The sequence below is a fragment of the Melospiza melodia genome, chromosome 3, assembly GCF_035770615.1.
Source record: "Melospiza melodia melodia isolate bMelMel2 chromosome 3, bMelMel2.pri, whole genome shotgun sequence".
NCBI lineage: Eukaryota > Metazoa > Chordata > Aves > Passeriformes > Passerellidae > Melospiza > Melospiza melodia.
In genome coordinates, this window is record NC_086196.1 from 3,392,007 (window position 1) to 3,410,824 (window position 18,818).

Sequence of the window (18,818 nt, forward strand, 5' to 3'; positions counted from 1 at the left end):
ATTTCAATGATGGACATGTAAGACAATGCTATGACAGTAGCTGAGAGGCACGGCAGGAGGGGCAGAGGGATCACTTTTCTCTAACCAGGCAGATGCTGAGCTTGGACAATATCTGGACTGACCTGCAAATCTGGCTTTTCAGATTTTCAAAAACCAGCAAAATAAAAGGACATGTGAATTGAATCCTCTGCTGTTTTAATTTTAGTTGGTTCATCCAACATTTCAAAGAGAGCTATATGAATGATGCTTTTTTTTGAAAATCAAACAATACTTTTACCTCTAAACCTTTTCCAGATTTGATTTCACAGGGTGAAATTAATCCAGTGTGATAGCCTGAGGTGCCTACAGTGGAAATGCTGACAAACTTTCAGCTATGGAAGTGTTAGCAAGGCACCTCAGATGTATTGTCATTAATTCAGCAGATGAAACAGAAAACAGAGAAAAATTAGCTGAAGTTCAGTGGTTACTTGCTGCAAATTTGTAAATGGGGTCTCTACCATAGAGATATGTAAAATAATGCTCCTGTTAAAAGTTGTGTGGAAAATAAAGGTTCTCAGCAAGCTAATTTTACTCTGTTAACAAAGCATGGTTTCAAGCTATTCTTGTTAACCATCCACCCACTTTCTTTTCCTTCACCACCTCAGATTTGCAGATAGGAGGTACAATTACAGTCTTTTGTTTCATCCTGAGATCTCTTTACAAAATAAAGTCTACTTTTATCCTGTTGAAACCTATGTGCTTTCCTTCATTGTGTAAAGCTAAAGGAGCTGATGTCTAACTTTGAAGTAATCCTTTGTCTTGCCTTTTTCCCCCCTCCCTGCCTCTTTGTTGTATGTATAGCCTAACTGTGTGCCTTCAATTGAACTTTTCCCCTGCCAAATCACACACTTAAAGCAGGAAAAAAGAGGCTGGGGTGAAACCCTGGCCCCTCTATACTTCATAGACTTTACCAGGGTTAGGTTTCCACTCCAGCGTCCACTGCACTTTGAATTGTTCCTTTTAATCCTGCCCAAGATGTTTTACCCCTCCTGGAATGGAACTGTTCTGCTGGACATTTCTGATGCAGATGGTCTGTTGCAGCGAATGGAAAGCCAGGAATTGGGGGGATTAAACCAGCTTTGACACCTTAGTGGGATCATGATCCAAGAATTTAAGGACTCCACTCTTAACAAATGCACAATTTCCATTATAACCCCAAAAGAATGACGATAAAGAAAATATATATTTGCAATTATATTTGCATTTTTATTCCTCTAACAGCCTGTTTTTCATCTGTTAGAGCATGTCAGGAAGATTGACTTTTCCAGTGTACCTAATGGGGTATTCTGGGCATTTGTAACAAAAGAGGATGCCAAAAAATAAAAAGAAAGGAGTGGAAAAATAAAGTTAGCAAAAAAACACCACCACTAATAATAATAGTCATTCTCATCATCAAGATAAGGTTGACAACAGTGTTGGGAATCTTGTCCACTTGCCTGTGCAGAAGGAAGGTGTTTGTCTGCAAGATCAATGTGGTGGGGCTACTGGGACATAAAATTTGGAATGCTAATGCTGGGCTGTTTCTCGTGGCAGACTTTGCTTTTTCCTTTAGGGCTGTGCCACTGCTGCTCTCCAAAGGAGCCACAGAAGATGGGACTAATGGCAGGCTTGTCCAAAGAGTGTGTGCCTGAAGATACACCCTTCCCCCTTCCTCTGCAAGAAGCTTCAGACTGTGCTGATTTCCAGGCCATCTCCTTCGTTTCCATGACATATTTATATTAATACCAGCAAGCACACACGGAGCCCTCAAGGCAGCGCATGCTCCGTGCTGAATCCAACCCACGGGGATGTAGAGATTGAGGGAGATATGTTTGATCAAACAGAATGGCCAGTTTCACATTTCTGTATCTTTACCTTCATTCCTCAGGGAGACCCGAGATGCACAACACCACAATCCTTGGAGAAACTGCTTCTTCCTTGCTCAGTATCAGTTTGCTTCTGAAAAGGAGGCACCCTCCCTTCTGAAATCAGTGCTGTATTAGTGATGTTTAAAAGATACAAGTATTCATACTGCCTTCAAGGACATGTGCAGAATGCTCTGAACTTGTTCACAGAAAACTTGCTTCTCTGTCCACTGACACAGCCATAATCTTCCTGCCATCTAGGCTCATCCTCAGCTGAAAAGGAACAGTAGTTCCACTATGTTTCTAGTCTCTTTTGATACTTTCAGTTTTCCCCATTATTTTTTTCCTATCCTGTTCTCCTGACAGGGAGCAGATTTTTAACTTTCAACTTCATCCATGAGATGGATACTAAAAAAACATCATAGACATCATTTTGCATTTTGCATAGGATGTTGAGAAACTGGAGAGGCTGCAGCATGATTTGAGAGCTGGGGAAAATGTCTAAACCCCCTCAATCTGCTTAGGTTATCAAAAAGAAGACAAATTTGACTTACTCACTGTGTTTAAGTACATCTGCTGAAACGTTTTGACCTTGTAAACTTATACAGAACAGGAGTTTGATGAGGACTGAAACCACAAGCAAATGTCAATGAATTCAGAGCATAGAGACAAAAGCGGAAAATCTTTTTGTTTTGGGACTTTTAAAGCTAAAGCTTATTTCTGCATTTGAAAAGATTTTAATTTAAAGATTTAACTAAGTGAAAAGACTTAAATAAAAGGGCCTAGCTAATCATTTTATATTGACCCAAACCTTTTGTTTGTTAAAGCAAACACTGGGCTGACTCATTATGTTGATAATAACTGCTCTAGTGGTACAGCTACCACTGTGTTAATTATTCTAGTGCTGAAGAGAAATCCCCTGGGGTGGGTTTTGTACTTTGAAGCTGATGTAATTTAAAAAATGCAACAAGATTCTGGAACTATCTGAGGATTCTTGAGTAGGCAAATGACCACCATTGTCTAGCAATGAGAAAGTTAGAGCATGGCATACCAACATTTAATTCCGATAGTTTTTCTCACATATACTGAAAAGGAGAGGGAAAACCTATTAATATTATTACTACTATTGTTTTTTGGCCTTAGTAATAATTTAAATCTTTCCCATGAGAACCTTCTGATGTAACCAGCTACCTTCAGATGGAGTTTTCTTACACCATCTAATATTTTTGATTTGAAGATGATCAGCTTCATGAAAAGTATTTGTTAAAATAATCATTATGAAGATTCCCACACATTTACCAAAATATTGTAGATAATTTAAACTGTCACATGCAGGGTTGTAGGGAATTCAAGGAAAACAGACATCAGGGTTAGACTGTTGAAGCAATCTGGGAAATAGGCCCCTTAGGGGGACAACCCAAACCTTTTTTTCTGAAAGAGGAATCTCAAGCTTGGGGTGTCGGTGAGAGAAAGAAAAATATGAAGTGAAAGAATACATTTTCAAAATTCTTATGAAGCCAAGTATTGATATGTTTATGCAGCTCTTGTACCTGCAGTCAATATGTTGGAGTAAGTGGTATATTTTTCTCTTGCTGTACAGAATACCAAGTTTAAAGACAATAAGATTAACAGTCTCCAGCAACAGTACTTACATCTGCTCCATAGGCCAGCCAGCAGCTCTGGACTCCTCCAAGCTGTTCTGAAAAAGAAAGCATTTGAATAATTGGACAAAGGTGCTTGGTGGAGCTCTACAATAATCACTACCATCCCTCATCTTTCCCAGCCCTAAACATACATTTGAACTCTATCTTTTAATCCTGTTTTTTGGCAGAACATCTTTAATCCCTTGCCCTCCATTCTAAGAAAAATTCATCCGCATGTGAGTTTAAGTAGAAGTTACTATTTATAGCAGTTTAAAGTGGTTTATATTGTCTAAATTTTTATTATACTGTCATGATAAATTTGCAGGCTTTTTTCCCAGTGTTTTGCTGTGAATAGAGGCTCAGATGTGTACTCTGCTTACACTGTCTAACTACTGAAGTGGGATGATTTTTTTTTTCCTTCCCATAACAATTACCTTTACCCCTTCATTTCCTTTTCTAAAATAACATTTGAGGTGACTTATAACATAGTTGCAAAAGTAACTTGCATTTTTTTAAATTGTTACTGCCAAGTGAAAAATTAAGACAAATCTGGTAATGAGAAATATCCAAGTGCTTTCAATCCTATGGTTTTGTTCACAGCAACTCTAAGGTGCCATTCTTCACTCTCTTACCACTGTCAATGCAACCATAGGTAAGATGCACATGTTACCTTGGATATTTGATTAAAAGATGTCCTACTCAAGCCCTTTGTCTTATCGTTTGAAGTGTTTCAAGCCTTTTCCAGTTGAATGCAGTGTGATGGCTCTCACTGCCACTCTTTGTGAACTCCTGTTTAAACTCCTAAAACATCTCAGAAACAATTAGTAAATGTTACTTTGATTAGTGAGAGAGCAAATAAGAATTGCATTGTATATTCTGGTTCTGTGGTCATATAGAAAAAGCAATTATTTGCACAGCCTGCTACTCACACCCTAAATATTTGGGTGATGATTTCCTGGATACATTAAGTTGAGCTAATACAGAAATTTGATGCTGAGGGAAAGGTCTAAAAACTGGCTGGATTAGTCACTGGCTTAAGGGCTGCTTACTTCTTAGTGACCATTACCATAGGACAACCCCGGTTCTTAATGACTGTTTTATTTTGTTTTAATTCCACGGTTGTTGCGGCAGGATGAATTATCAGATGTAAGAAAAAGCCAGCTGGGTTTAATTAATCATTAGCCCCCTCAGCATTTGCTGGGAGCTGTGGCAGGAATGGGGAGAAGGTTCTGAAACATCTCTAAGAGGGACTCAACTCATGTTGAGTCATGAACAGCAAGGATTTTTCAGGAGTCTCTGAATATGAAGGAAGGTCTTTCCAAGATTAACAGATTGAAGGGCTCATTAAATAATCCCATTCAGATCAAGTCTTGCTGTGCCCAGTTTTGTGCCTCACACTTCAGAAAAAGATATATTTCAAATAAGAAAGGAAAGCAGAGTGAAGTATCTAAGGTCTTGAAGATGTTATTTATCTGGGAAGCATGAATGAGTAGTGCTAAACTTCAAGAAGTGTGCCTGGTGAGAGGATCTGAAATAAAGAGAGGAAGAAAAAATTTGATTTCTTGGTCAGTCAAGGACTGGTCAAGAAATATCAGGCAGAAACCACAGTATGGAAGGTGCAAGTTACCAACAGGAGAACTTTCAGTGGTTAAGAAGTAAGGAACATATTCCCATGTTCCTGGGAAAAGCTACCACCAAGCAAGCTGGGGTTGAGCGTCCTGCACCATCCTGTCTTCTACCAGCAGGGAAATTCAACTTTTGGTTATCCTCCTCCAGATGAATGCTGTAAACCTTGGACCAGTGGTTTCCAATTTGGAAGATAAGGCATGATCACAATGAATACAAATGAGCAATCAAGTCTAAACTAATGAGTTTTGTTTCCGCAGGACAATGTCAATATTGGTCTTGTAACCAGGCTGCGAGAGGGAGGAAGCTGAGGAGCCAGGCCCAGAAATGCACAGGACAGGGCTGATTTATGTTCTTGACTCAGTAACAAGAATTCTGGTTCTAGTTAAGTTATTCACACAACTATTTGTTCCTTGGGTTTCAGTCCCTGACCCAGTGTATAAAACAGCAATACTTCAACAGAAGAGGATGGTTTTACCCACTTGCAGCCACAAGGTTTCTAATTTTCTAGCCCTTCTTTAAAGGTAAGGGTTAAAATCCTTCAACCCAGAAAATTCATTGACTACTGCCTAGATTAGTGCTTTAACCCCTAAACCACTGGATAAAAAGAATAGAGAAAGGTTCTTCACACCAGATATTTTGTGAAAAATTTGTCTTGAGGAAAACCAAATGAAACTATTGTATATATTCAGCAGGATTTATGTATAGTTTTAGGTGACTGAAATGGAACTTTTCAAGAAAAAAAAAACCCCACACCTTCTTACCACTGTGAACTACTGTTAAGATGTTCTAGCACTTTTAATTTTGTCAAAGTGTTAACACATTTATTCATACATAGTTAGACTTCATGTTTGGACATGATCTCTTTGAATATACTGTCTTCACTCTTTTCTGGATAGATATGACCTGACAACAGCTGTTACTCTTATGAGAACAATGTCCTGAGTATTGTTTAGATGCTTGCTGCTGTTTTAGATGTCTTCAGGAGACCAGCATTGCTTGTCTATAGTTTATTTTACAAAGGGACAAAAAAGTTAACTGTGTCATGATGCTAGAAGATGAAAAACAAAGACATGCTGTTCCATAATTAGAGCACAATATGTGCAAATACTTCTTTTTGACTATGACCTCTGATATTAAAATGCAGTACCAATTGCAACAGATTTAACTGCTTATAGCATGATAATATTTTTCCTTTTTTTGCCCTTTTATCAAAGTAACAGAGTATTAGAACAATATCTCACACTATTTACAATTATAATTATAAGAAGTTTAAAATTTTATCCCCATACTATTTGTTGCTTAGCTATTTCAGAGCAACTGGGATAGAGTAGAAGTTAAGTACTAGTAAATGGATTATTGGTTCCAACCTATAGAACCTACACATTTCTCAGACAGCCCAAACAAGTACTGAGCTACTTCTTAATCCCCCACTGCCTAAAGCAGAGGACAATTGTTTTCTGAGCCATGAATCTGACTACTGCTCAAATTTGATTTTTATTTTCTCCTTTCTTTCCCCTCTCATAGCTATCAGTGATGGCATTGAAAACCATCATGGAGAGAAAGGTGAGACCATCACTGCAAAAAGAGAAATGAAATAAGCAATATAAGTGCAAGCCAGGAAAAGAAATTATGCAAAATAGAAAAAGAATATTTTTGGTATTTTCTCTTTCCGTGTTAGTGTGTTTTTACTATTACTTCCCATTTCAAGAAAGAAGTTTTCCCATTATAAGCTACTTTTTTAAATTAAAAGAAAACAAAACTGGCACTAGTAAAGAGCTCTATGTGCCGTTTTTAATGGGGGAAAAAAAGTTGTAAGAATCTCAAGAGTAGATGAAGGGCTGTCGAATCCTATAGCTGTGACAATGCTTGTGGGAAAGTCTGGAACAGCAGGGAGGAAAGTGTGAGCCAAGAAACCTGAAAAATAGTCCAAGTACTTTCATAAAGTCCTTCCTTTAATAATGTGGGTTTAATTTTCATAATATATTACCATTTGGTTTGTTTCTTAGGGACCTGTGTTTATTAGAGAGCATTCCCTGAAGCTGTCAGTCTATGGGAGTTCCCCTAAACTCCCTCAACACGCAGCTTTAGTGGTTTTCCTCTGTTTTGAGAGGGTACATTAATAACCACATACTAGTCTAGGCATTAAATAGGCCACCCACCCTTCCAGAAGTACAGTTCACATTTCTATCCACTCTTAATGGCAGCTAGCCTAATGGGAATGATGTCAAGATGTGCAATGAAATAGTCTGTGTGCCTCTTTACCCCTGTCTTTGTGAGGACCTTGTCCTGTTTGACAGCTATTTGCTCAGTCAGGAATGTGCAGAGGGGTTGATTTAGTGCTGAGGAGAAAGGAATGGTGCCACCCTCATTATTAGCAGAACTATGTCCAGCTTTGCTGCTGTCCTTTGGTCATGTCTGCACACATATATGACCTGGAGGACATTCTAAGTACTCACAGCACTCGGGTTTGTCACTCACACATGCTGCACAGCCACAAGCTACAAGCAACATCTGCAGAGGTGGCTGACTCCAGATTGTTTATTCTTGCTCCTGTAACTCTTTTCCCATCTGCCTCTGGCCATCTCTGCTGAGCCTACCCACGAGCAGATACGTGGGCACAAATGAGCTTTCTGAGGAAGTGCATGTGTGGGCATTTGTATATGCACAATTTTTTATTACCTGCAGGGCTGGCAGCTCTGTTTATTTAAAGTTGCCTGGCACTTTCCACTATAAAATCTAATTTCCAGTTGCCAAGATTGAACTATTTTATCCAACATATTTCAAGTCAACAGCCAACCTCCGATTCAGAAGTTTGCAAGGGGCATGTGTGCATTTATTTGAAGTTATCAGGTAAGCCCCTTCAGTAGTTCCCTGAAAGTTAAGGACAACAATGCTTTGCTTTCCAAGCAGTACTTTTGCCACATTAAAGAACACAGTTCTCTGGGGAGAGCCCATGCCTTCACAGTAGCAGGAGTGTCTGCCAGCCCAGTTGCTGAAATATTGGCAGCTGCTGATCTAGGTGAGTACCCTTTCACTGATAATGTGTCCAAATCTGACTGAGATTTAAGTGAACGCATCAGAAATTGCAATCTGCCCTGTAACTGCAGCTTTGTTTGCTGTTGCTACAGCCACCTGAAGGAACATCAGCTGGTTGGATGAAAGCTCCACTCTAGTGTCCCTTAATCGACAGGGCTCCAGTACTGCTGGCAGAGCTCAGGTGGCTGACACCCATCCTGTGAGTCCTTAGCATATGCCTCACAAATCATCATGCATTTGATAGCTTCATGCTATGCTTGTGACAAACAATCAGTGATCCAAAAGGGCCAGGAGCCACCCTCTAGCTCTGACACCTGATAACTTGGCTGCATCCATACTGTATAACGCTCAATCTAGTGTCCCCAAATTATGTGCAATACATATATGCACCTAAAATTTTCATTTGTGACATGCTAAAATTACTGTGCTGATCTATTTTTCTCTGATGTACTGAATTCATTGCTCTTCCAAATCTGCCTATGCATTGTAGCCACTCTGATGTTTCTCAGCATTCAGTAGCCCAATTAGCTACTTCCCCGACCAGAAAAGCACACAATGGGGTATGCAAGTCCCTCCAGACAAAGATTCTTCCTGGAAGAAAAAAGTAAGGGTATTTATAGCAAAACTCATTCAGTAATCATATTCAGTAATCATATTTTCAGACTGATTGGTGGAGAGGCCAACATCAAGGTGGCTCAGGAGGACCAGAAGGGCACAACCACAGCAGGCAGTCCCTCCTCACCAAAGGCAACTCCTCTCCATCCAGAGCCCAACACTTGTCCCCGCTATCACGCTGCTATCAGCAAATGCTAGCAATGTGACCTATCCCTTCAGTGATAATCAACAAAGAGAAGACCCATCCAAGCGTGATATCAAGTTACTTCATTTGTTCAAGTGGAAGAAACTTTGTCTGGTTTAGTGGGAGATCAAAGGGCTGTTATATCATGTTTCTCTTTTATCTTTTTTATTTATTTATTTATTAAATTTCCCTTAAAATGAAAAACCCAGACGTCCTTCATACATAAAAGAATAGTAATCTAATAGTTTATTTAGATAGTCGTAATTTAGGAATTTCCTGACCAAATGACATTTCCACCCTTTCAGTAAAAATTTTTAAATATGTGATTTTTATTTATGGTTTAATAAAACATAAATATAGAAAATTCTGTATAGTTTGCATTGGTATAAAACATAACCAGATTTTTTTACAATTTTTTTTACAATGCTTAATCATAATGTGCATTTTTCTCTGTTTCCAAACATGTAATCTTTTATTACTTTGCTTTACAAAGTTTTCTTGAATTGTTATTTTTTTAATTAACTATTAGTTGTCTAATGTAAATTAAATATAAATATAAACTGCTGAAAAAAATCCTGTTTGATTGCTCCTTCTTACAAGAATTGCCTTCCATGGATAATGAACCTAATCACTTAGATATAAAAAGCCAATCAATCATTTCTAATAATTTTTAGTATTGTGAAAGAAAGAAAAGGATCCCTAAAACAGCACATGATGTTTTCAAGTAGAGCAGCTTTTAAAAAGCTTTTATCAACAGCAGCTGTCACAGATGGGTTATGTTAGTCAATAAGACTCCAAAACAGGAAAAAAAAGCACCCATGCTTATATACATGAGAAGAATATCAGCTTGATTATAATGCTCTTTCACTAAGAGAATATACAATGCTGGGCTTGTCTGTGTTTGCTTAAACATGAGTAAAAAAGTGTAGACCATAAAAATACACTTCAGTGCCCCTTTTCCCATCTAGAAAACTCCCATCAATTCATAAGCTCAGTGATTAAACAGAACACCATATATCATTCTGCATATTTTGAGCACTTCGTAGGAGCCTGGATGAGAGAAGTGCTAAGAAGATCTTGAAGCCAAACACTGAATTGTTCAGTCAAAGCATAACAATTTATTGCCGAGTTTGTTTCTGAACACTATAGATATTTTTATCTTAATGTATTGCAAATTGATGTAGTTACTCATTTTTATTTGAATCACTACAGAACCTTAATTAAAAAAACTGTTATCCATAAAATTAGCATAGACAGTCACAAGCCAAAAGATATTCATAATCTGAAAATTAATAGAAATTTGTTTGACAGGAACGCACATTTTCCAGTTTTAGTCACGTCAATAGAATTAAGTGCAGCGTACTCAGTGATTCTTGTAATCTATTAAACACAGCTCTTCATGAAGCAGAAATTAGGATGGTTATATTTGTAAAGTTCAATGAAGAAATAATTAGCATCAGAACACTGATTGAAAAAATATTTCTCTAGCCAAATCTATCAGCATAAACCAATGACAAATTATCTGTTTTAGTCTCTTCTATCAGGATTATATTCTTTATTCTTTCTATGCATGTAAACCATATAGATAAAAAAATGCAAGCATATTCTTGTTCTTATATACACAGCACTTGTACAGTCATAGAATTGTTTGGATTGGAGAGAACCTTAAAAATAATCTACTTCTAAACCCCCTGCTGTGGGCAAGGACATCTGGGTTGCTCAAATTCTCATCCAACCTGGTCTTGAACACTTCCAGGGATGGGACATTCACAGCTTCTCTACATAATATATTCCAGTGTCTCTCTACCCTTATTTGAGAAACATAATTCCCTTAGGTTTCCCAATTTGTGTTCTTGGCAGTCCAGTGGTGCACCTTCAGCAAAACAGTCACTAAAGGGTTTCATTTTCTGAAGATAAGGATCCAAATCACCTGAAGTTAAAGTGGGACCTTGGCTGCATACTACAGACATCAGAATAGGACTGAACGGCGGCAGTACTACTGTCACCTCTTATCTGAAGAACAGACCAAACATTTGCATCCAAAAAAAAGAGGAATGTTTTAGAACAGCAGTTTCAACATCAGAATCCATATTAAAAAGCAGGTGAAGTATGGATGAGGGTCAGAAGTCTGAGCACTATCCTTTGGCTGTCCCTCATACTCATGTAGGCTAACGTTATCCATACATTCCCAAGAAATCCCTTTTCCTCAATTTATTCTATAGGGAGTGCAGAATCTTGACTCAGTGTCATGAATTCCATTTCCCAGAACTGGCACCTGCAAATCAGATGTAGTTAAGCCACATCAACATGCTCTTCTCAGAATATAACCAAGCAAGAGAATATCACTCACACCAAGTGTACATTACAGTGGAGTGCAGTTTGAATTGCACAGGTTGTTGTGTGCAGAGGATCAACTGGAGAACAACTTATCTCTGTATTCACTTGTACTTCTTTCCAAACTTCTTTTTCCCCTGTATACCTGATATTTTGGTCTCCTGAATATATTAGAAAGGTTTCTTTAACTACCTGCCTGACATAACCATTGGCTTGCTTTCAGCAAGGAGGTGTTGGAGGAATCTTAGGACAGAAGTTGTTCACTGTAATATATAGAAAAGAATTTCAAATACACTCAAAAAACCCTTAACTCTGAACTACAATCCTTCAGAGAACAGGGTTCCCTAATATGTGTCTTTTGGCTCTTTAAGGACTACAAACTTGGTAAGTTTTCCTGTTGCTGACATCCTCCTTTATTCAATAGTCTGAACAACATAATTAATTCAGAAGAATTAAAATCAGTCTGCAAATAATTTGAAGTTTGCTGCCTGCATTTCAGATCAGCCACATTCTGTGTTTGTAAGTGTATCTGTTATCTCTAACTCCATTGATCTAGTAAATACCTACTCCCCCTAAAATCCTTGCCCTGTATTATTGAAAACCACAAACTAAGGAATCTGTAGGAGATCTATTCTGAGCTTGTCTGTAAGTTCATTTTGGGTATCTGCTAAATATACAGAGTTTTCTAAACTGTTTTAAAGATAAGACGTGGGCAATTCTATGTGGGAACTATCATATAACACATTGTAAAACTTTTAAAAGTTTAAAATGTTTCACTGTATCAAGATGCCAGAAAGATAAGAAAGGAATGTGTTCGTTTGCTCTTAATAAAGACAAAAGGATGGGTCAGTAAGCTATGAATAGTAAAGCTGCTAAAGATTAAGAGGTGCAAAATTATAAATAAAATGATAATACTATTTAACAGGAATTAAATTCTCCATCAGATGTTGCTCTTTATGTGCACAGCAGCAATATACTTAATATTAACTGTAACGTTATTTTGATGAAAAAATATTTTGCAGAATTATAATGTAAGAATAAAGATAATAAAAAAGGTAATTAAAAAACTGTCCTAAATGGGTCATAAATCTAACATCTAAATAAAACAACAAAATTTAGTTCAAACTGATGGTAAAATTGAATTTGTTTGAATATGAAGTCTTCAAGTAGTCAATGAACCAATAAAACTGAACTCATTGCAGCTAAAAGGGGGAGGGACTATCAATGAATTCTGCTTAGGAGTGAATGATGTAAATGGCAAGAAATGCTACTTTGCTTACTACAAACAGAAATGTTACTTATTATTCTTATTCAGTGCCAATCAAACACAGTAAAAATTTGAGATTGCTACTTCTCAAAACATATTCAGAATGAAATAGTGAGGCAACCCATCCTTCTGTCTAGCAATTTCTCTCTTTTTTCCCTTCTTTCTTGTTTGCAGTGCAGGAGGATCTTAGCATAGCTCTTACAGAGTGCTATCCCTGACTATCATATTCTTTTTCTTATTTTTCTTCAGCTACATTTCCAATCATTTAGCTGTAGTGGAAAAGCTTGTACAGAGACAGCAAAGATACCAACCTCTTGTTCACATTTCTATCAAGTAATTGCCATTTTTTGGTAAACTAGAGGAAGCAATTCAGGCTGTATGTAATATTTTCACTCAATTTCCTCTTCAAAGTCATTAACTTAGTTAGCAGAGTTGTAGTCATTCTGCCAAAACACTGTGTGTCTTTGGCCTTCCCAGATAATGAGACATAGAATATATTCCTGTAGGTATAACTGAATTCTGAATTCTTACTGTACTATAAAATACACTTGGGCAGCATTTTCATTACAGCACTTAATCCAGCTGAATTCTGTATGAATGCCTCAGAATTCCTCTGATGAGTATCATATTTGCAAAATAGCTTTGACAGATGTACAACAGTTCACAAAGTATTTATCAGGGATAACACCCCCAAAACATGATTACTTCCAAATTAAAATGAATATAAAAAGAGGCTTCAATATAATGAATCTGAAAGCCTACATATTTTATTGAGGTACCCAAGAGAGACCAATCTTCCCAAGAAAAGTGCTGAACCCTCTTAAAAGGGGAGGCGGAATATCTGAACTCTAACGAGGGCTTCCAAAATACCAATTTTTTAAGTGACTTTAGGACTCTTAAGACATACATTGATAGGAGAAGCATTTTATTTGGGTTTTAAAATTAACTCCTAAGGCTTATGAAAATTATTCTAATGATTTGTTTTCAAAACCACTACAGTTCATTACAGGAGATAACAAACATTTTGAATAAGTATAGCTGCCAAACTGGTTTATAGACTAGGGTAAATCTGGAGACTTTTTTTTTTTGTGCTATCTTTCTGAGATTTCAAAATTTTGTAAAGCTATACTTAAAGAGACACTTATTTTGTTTTGATTACTTCAGATGGTGTTTCTGCCTTTGTTGAAGAGATTGCAAACTATACAAAGCATATCTGGGTAAAAGAAAATTGTTAAAAAGATAGATATCTGACAAAATCTTTCATTACGTATATATTTAAATTCTCTTATGTCCAAAAATAAATATTTCATAATATATGAAACAGATGTTTTCAGAATGTAAAAATGTAGAAATTTTATGCAATTAACAAAATTAACTACAGCATCCTTTTTCTGTTTATACTTTAATGCAATGCGAGGTGTCTGAACTGCATAACCTCATATAGCTGCCCCTTAACTATGTAGTTGGTAAATCTGTTGTCAATTGTTGCCTAATATCAGCTGCCAGGTGATGAGAATGGAGTAATTCACATTATTATCATATATTTTTTTCTTCAAGAGCCATCAGCTGAACAGGCAGACCTCTACTCCGTGTGATGCCTCCTGCCCTGAAGTTTTTCAGAAGTGTCAAGGCCCTGGACAGCATTTTCTCTGCTCCTCCTCTCTCTCCAGTGCAGGCAACCACCCCCAACAGAACCCAACACAATGCGACCCACCCCTGCCCAAACCAACTCAACTCCATAGTCCATAAAAGAGAAAGAAAATCTCATTCCCTCCACACCTAACTCTGGGGCAGGTGGAGCCAATGGAGGTTTTTCCAGTGACCTCAGTAGGAGCAGCACTCTCTAAACTTCTTTTATTCCAGCAGGCCAAGAAACTTCTTATTTACACAGTGACAGCGACATATTTGGACCACATATTTTTACTTAGAGTTAGACTTAACATTGGGAAATGTTATATAGTCATAAATTCTGAAAACATTTAATGGGCCTTTTAGGTATATAATCTTCTGCAAAACAAGAGATTATGCAGCTGAAATCTGATGGTAGCTCTGAAAGTGCTACTGAGATACCATTTTCTTGTACGTAGTATGGTTGTTAGTAGACATATGGGCTTTTATATCAGAATAATGAATGAAAAGTAGACATTGTTTATTTGTAATATATGCTATTGAGCATCTGAATTAATGAAATGGAATTTATGGATGGATAGCATGCCCAAGGAAGTAGAAAAAAATTACGGCTTATAATTCAGCCTCTGACATAAAGAGTGGCTGAGACAGAATTTTGATGTGTTGCTGGTTTTTTGTTGTCTCTTCCTGAGAAAATGCTGTTTCAGCACTAACTGTAGCTTTAGAGGAGGTATCCGTGTTATGAGCATAATTAGAAAGTAGACCAATTTAGGCAAACCTTCTTTCCAAACATCAGTCTACCTCAGTGCCGGTGAGAAAGGGTTAGGGTTAGGGTTAAAAAGGGCATCATAGACTGAGATTCCAGTTGGATGCAGCCTTTTCTGACTGGAGAAAGAGGAAAAGGTAACTGTGATGGAGTTCTGGGGTGACCACATCTGCCCATTAGGGGCTGGACATCCATCTCTCTTTACACAGAGTTACCCAGCAGCCACCATTCACATAAAAACTCCCAGTCCATTACCAACAGTTGACCTTGTGACCTTACATTAAATGCTTCACATCCCATTACTTTCCTCCCAAGTCATCTATTTTCCTAATTTTTTACAATAATGCACTTCAGCTTTGTCACACATTTCTGGCTCCAGTTCTGGAAAATGTTTTTGTTCAAGAAAACACTCCACTGTGTGCTTTATTTTGCTTATCTCCTGAAATCAAATTTAAGCATACTGTTGCCGTTTGCTCTCCATAGAGATAGAACGAAAACACACTCACAAGCTTCTCTGTCCTGAGCTCTGAATGAAGGCAGTTATTTTTTCCAGTCTGTTTCAAACAGGAGAACTAATGTAATCATAAATGCATTGAAATGAAATCCTAATAAAGGATCTTCAGAAGAATATTCATGTTTCCACTTAAAAAAAGGTTTATTATACTTGTAAAAGATATTAGAAGCATTCTAGCTTTCTAAAGCATTGCAGTATACTTCTGCAATAGCTTGCTACCCATTACTGAATAGATTTAATTATACTTGCTCTGTAGTGGAATTACAGTTACAGATGTTTTTTTGCTACTGATTGAACGTCAGTAATAATTTAATTAGATATTATGACAGTTTCCATGGCTTATATGTTAACACAGTTAAATTCTCTCTGTAAACTAATTTTGAGAACAAATGTTTCTGTTCAAAATCTTTTACAGTGGAAATGTTTCAAAGGTAGAAAAAGTTAATTACAAGGCTTTTTTTCCCCCTTCTAAATCCTCTGAAGGAGCAGGAACATTTTCCATGGAAGTATGGTCAGTGACTGAAATGTCAAAGAGGCTCTAACTGAGCAGTATATGGAAAGTATATGAAATTTAAACGACCTTACAATCTAAGTTAAATGGTACTATTTATTTATACAGCTAGAGTGACCCTCAGTGTGCAGAAGATATGCTTTTTACTGCGTGGTTTTCATGGATGCGAGAACATTGAATGGCTGTATTAAATTTAATTAAAAGCAATAGTGGGCCTACCCAGATGTTAAAAGGGCTTGATCTGAACAGTGTGTTGACATCAGATGAATAGGAGAGGCCACCTGCTAGCTCCACTTTTGGCTTTGTGGATGATTTGCATTCCTGTGGCCTGTTGCTCTGCATGATTGCTCTCAGCACTTCGCAGCCCCATGAACTGTTTAATATCATGGATACCTTCCAGCCATGCAGGCTATCTCCTTTTGCAACATCAGTGCAAAAGAAAGAGTGACCACTTGCATGATTCTGATGGGTAGAGCATGATGTTTTCACTTAGCATATACCACATCAAAGAGGAGGAAATGCTTTTCTATAAACCAGATTAAGATAAAAATTAATCCATTCTTGCCTGAGGCCATTTTTTTCTCGTTCTGAAAGATGCTCATCATTTGAACCTGAGTACAGTACGGTTCAGACTGTATCCTTGTTTTTTCCCTTGAGCACAGAATGTTTATTGTTTAAATATGTAAAAGTTAAATAATTCACTAAATATGTGTATTGTTTGAACACTGAGAAACCCTTCAGTAGCATAAATGAACACAAAGGCAACTATTCGACTTCATGTGCTTTATCACTATTAGACTGCCACTGTATTCCTAATTGCTGTTATCTTTCAGAAAAACTACAAATATTCTAAAGGGAGAGGCAAGAAAAATGTAATTAAAAAGAGAAAGAAATCATTATACCATTTTCCAGCAGGTAATACTAAAAGACAAAAGAAAAATTTCAGATCCGTGTTTCTGTGAACTGTCCTTTTTCGAGATTACACGTGCTGCAAGGAACTCAGTCCAAGTTCCTTGTAAGTTCCCAACTTGAAGGTTATTGTATCATCATTCAAGGAGTGGAAGGATGCCATTATCTAAAAATTGCCATAGTTATTTTCCAGATTCCCTTGTATTTCCAATCTATATTTATTTCTGTGGTGATTAGCTGACTTCATAGCTGACTTCAGTGAAATTTTTTGACAGTTTTATACTTCAGTACTAAATAATCAAGTAATAATATGCTTGCTTTTGTTTTTGTGTTTAATGTTTCTTTTTCCTTAGGCAGTATAATGATTTAAGGTACAAGACAGAAAAATCAAATGTTAATTCACAACAGATTTATACACAAAACATGATAATTCATAACTTCTAACTTGAGGTTAAAAGATTTTTAAGATTTTAAATCAACGATAATTACCTTCCTGACAAATTATTCAGTTACTTAAGAATGGGGCTAAGGGAGATTAAAGAGGAATTTATATACCCAAATGCCTCTTTACCTGCTTAACTGTAAAGCACAGATTTTCTGACTCCTTACTCAACTAACTGCAGTATATAACATTCCTATGGATTTAAACTTATGATTTCAAAGTTGTTCTAGAATCACAAATTTTATTTTTCAGCATATCTACAGAAACTTGGTCTTAAGGCTGAGAGAGAGCAGAGGTTTAATTTTGAATTCCACAGTAGGCAATGCACTTATCAGTGCTGAGAAATGTGGTTTCAGTTCCATCCTTTGGCTGAAAGGGTCTGAGTCTAACAGTGTTTCTAAACTGCCAGGCTTCAGAGGACTCAGGGAATAGGAGCTGTCAGCTTCTCCTGCTTAATTAATGTTTTCCACTGCCTGATTAAATGTTTTCTAGTCAGTGGCTGTGATTAAATAAGTCAGTAACTCCACAGCCTGCTGATTCATATTACCCCTGGAAAAATTATAGTGATGGCTAGGGAACTTCTGCAGTTAAATGCAAGTGCTCAGCTCTGCTCAGGCAGGATGTGAATTGCTACCACTGGACTATGGACCAAATAGAAGGCATTTGATTGACCTGGCTTCCTTGAAAGAAAAAAAGAAAATTGCTCTCAACATCACGAGAGGGAAGTATCTCTTTAATCTTTAATTAATCACCCCAAACTTTTAAAGGGATGAAGCCAAAGATAATCTTCTATTTATAGCATTTTAATTTGATGTGCTCGGGGATGCCCAAGACATCTGTGGCATGTTTGACAGATGCCACAGGGCCTGCAGGAGACTGCTTCTCTAGATGGGCATCCAGGGGACTATGGCATCTCAGATTTTGTAAGCAGGCATGTTAAATTTAGGCAACTGAATCTCAGTAAGGGTATCTAAACTGGTGTGATAGCAGTTATCTAATCAGCACAGTCTAGAGTGGTGTCTTTGTGCCTGGAGCTGGGAATGGCTTTTCCATCTCTAAGGACTGCTTTTGCTAAGTTTTTCCTGACTGGAGATCATGTGCCTAGCACAAGGAGAGACATTTGCATGTAGATATATTTTTCTCATATAGCATTTTGCATATAAATTCAGTTGAATTTATCATGCACCAAATCTTATAATTTGTTGTCATATTTTCCACTACTTTCACTGTAATCAGTAAAACTAGTAGGATTTAGAGAACATATTGCTACGAAAGAAAATGTTGAAAATCACCTAACTCTACACTGGCCATGGAAGCCAGGTATTGTATGTGCGGACTTTCACAAAAATTGCAATAATTTAGGCATGTCCTCTCCACAGGAAAGTGCAAAGAGAAGAGAATACATTGATATTACTCCCCCAGTGAGCTATCTAGCAGTACTGGGTTTGACCAACAG

At 37.2% G+C, this 18,818-nt stretch overlaps 1 long non-coding RNA gene across 1 annotated transcript in view; it reads right to left on the minus strand.

Moving 5' to 3' along the window:
- Positions 1 to 18,818, minus strand: part of LOC134415377 (uncharacterized) — a 40,861-nt gene that overhangs the window by 4,387 nt on the left and 17,656 nt on the right. Inside the window, exon 2 of the long non-coding RNA XR_010027044.1 lies at positions 3,536 to 3,582. This is a non-coding gene — a long non-coding RNA (uncharacterized LOC134415377). The remainder of the gene's footprint in view (positions 1 to 3,535; positions 3,583 to 18,818) is intronic.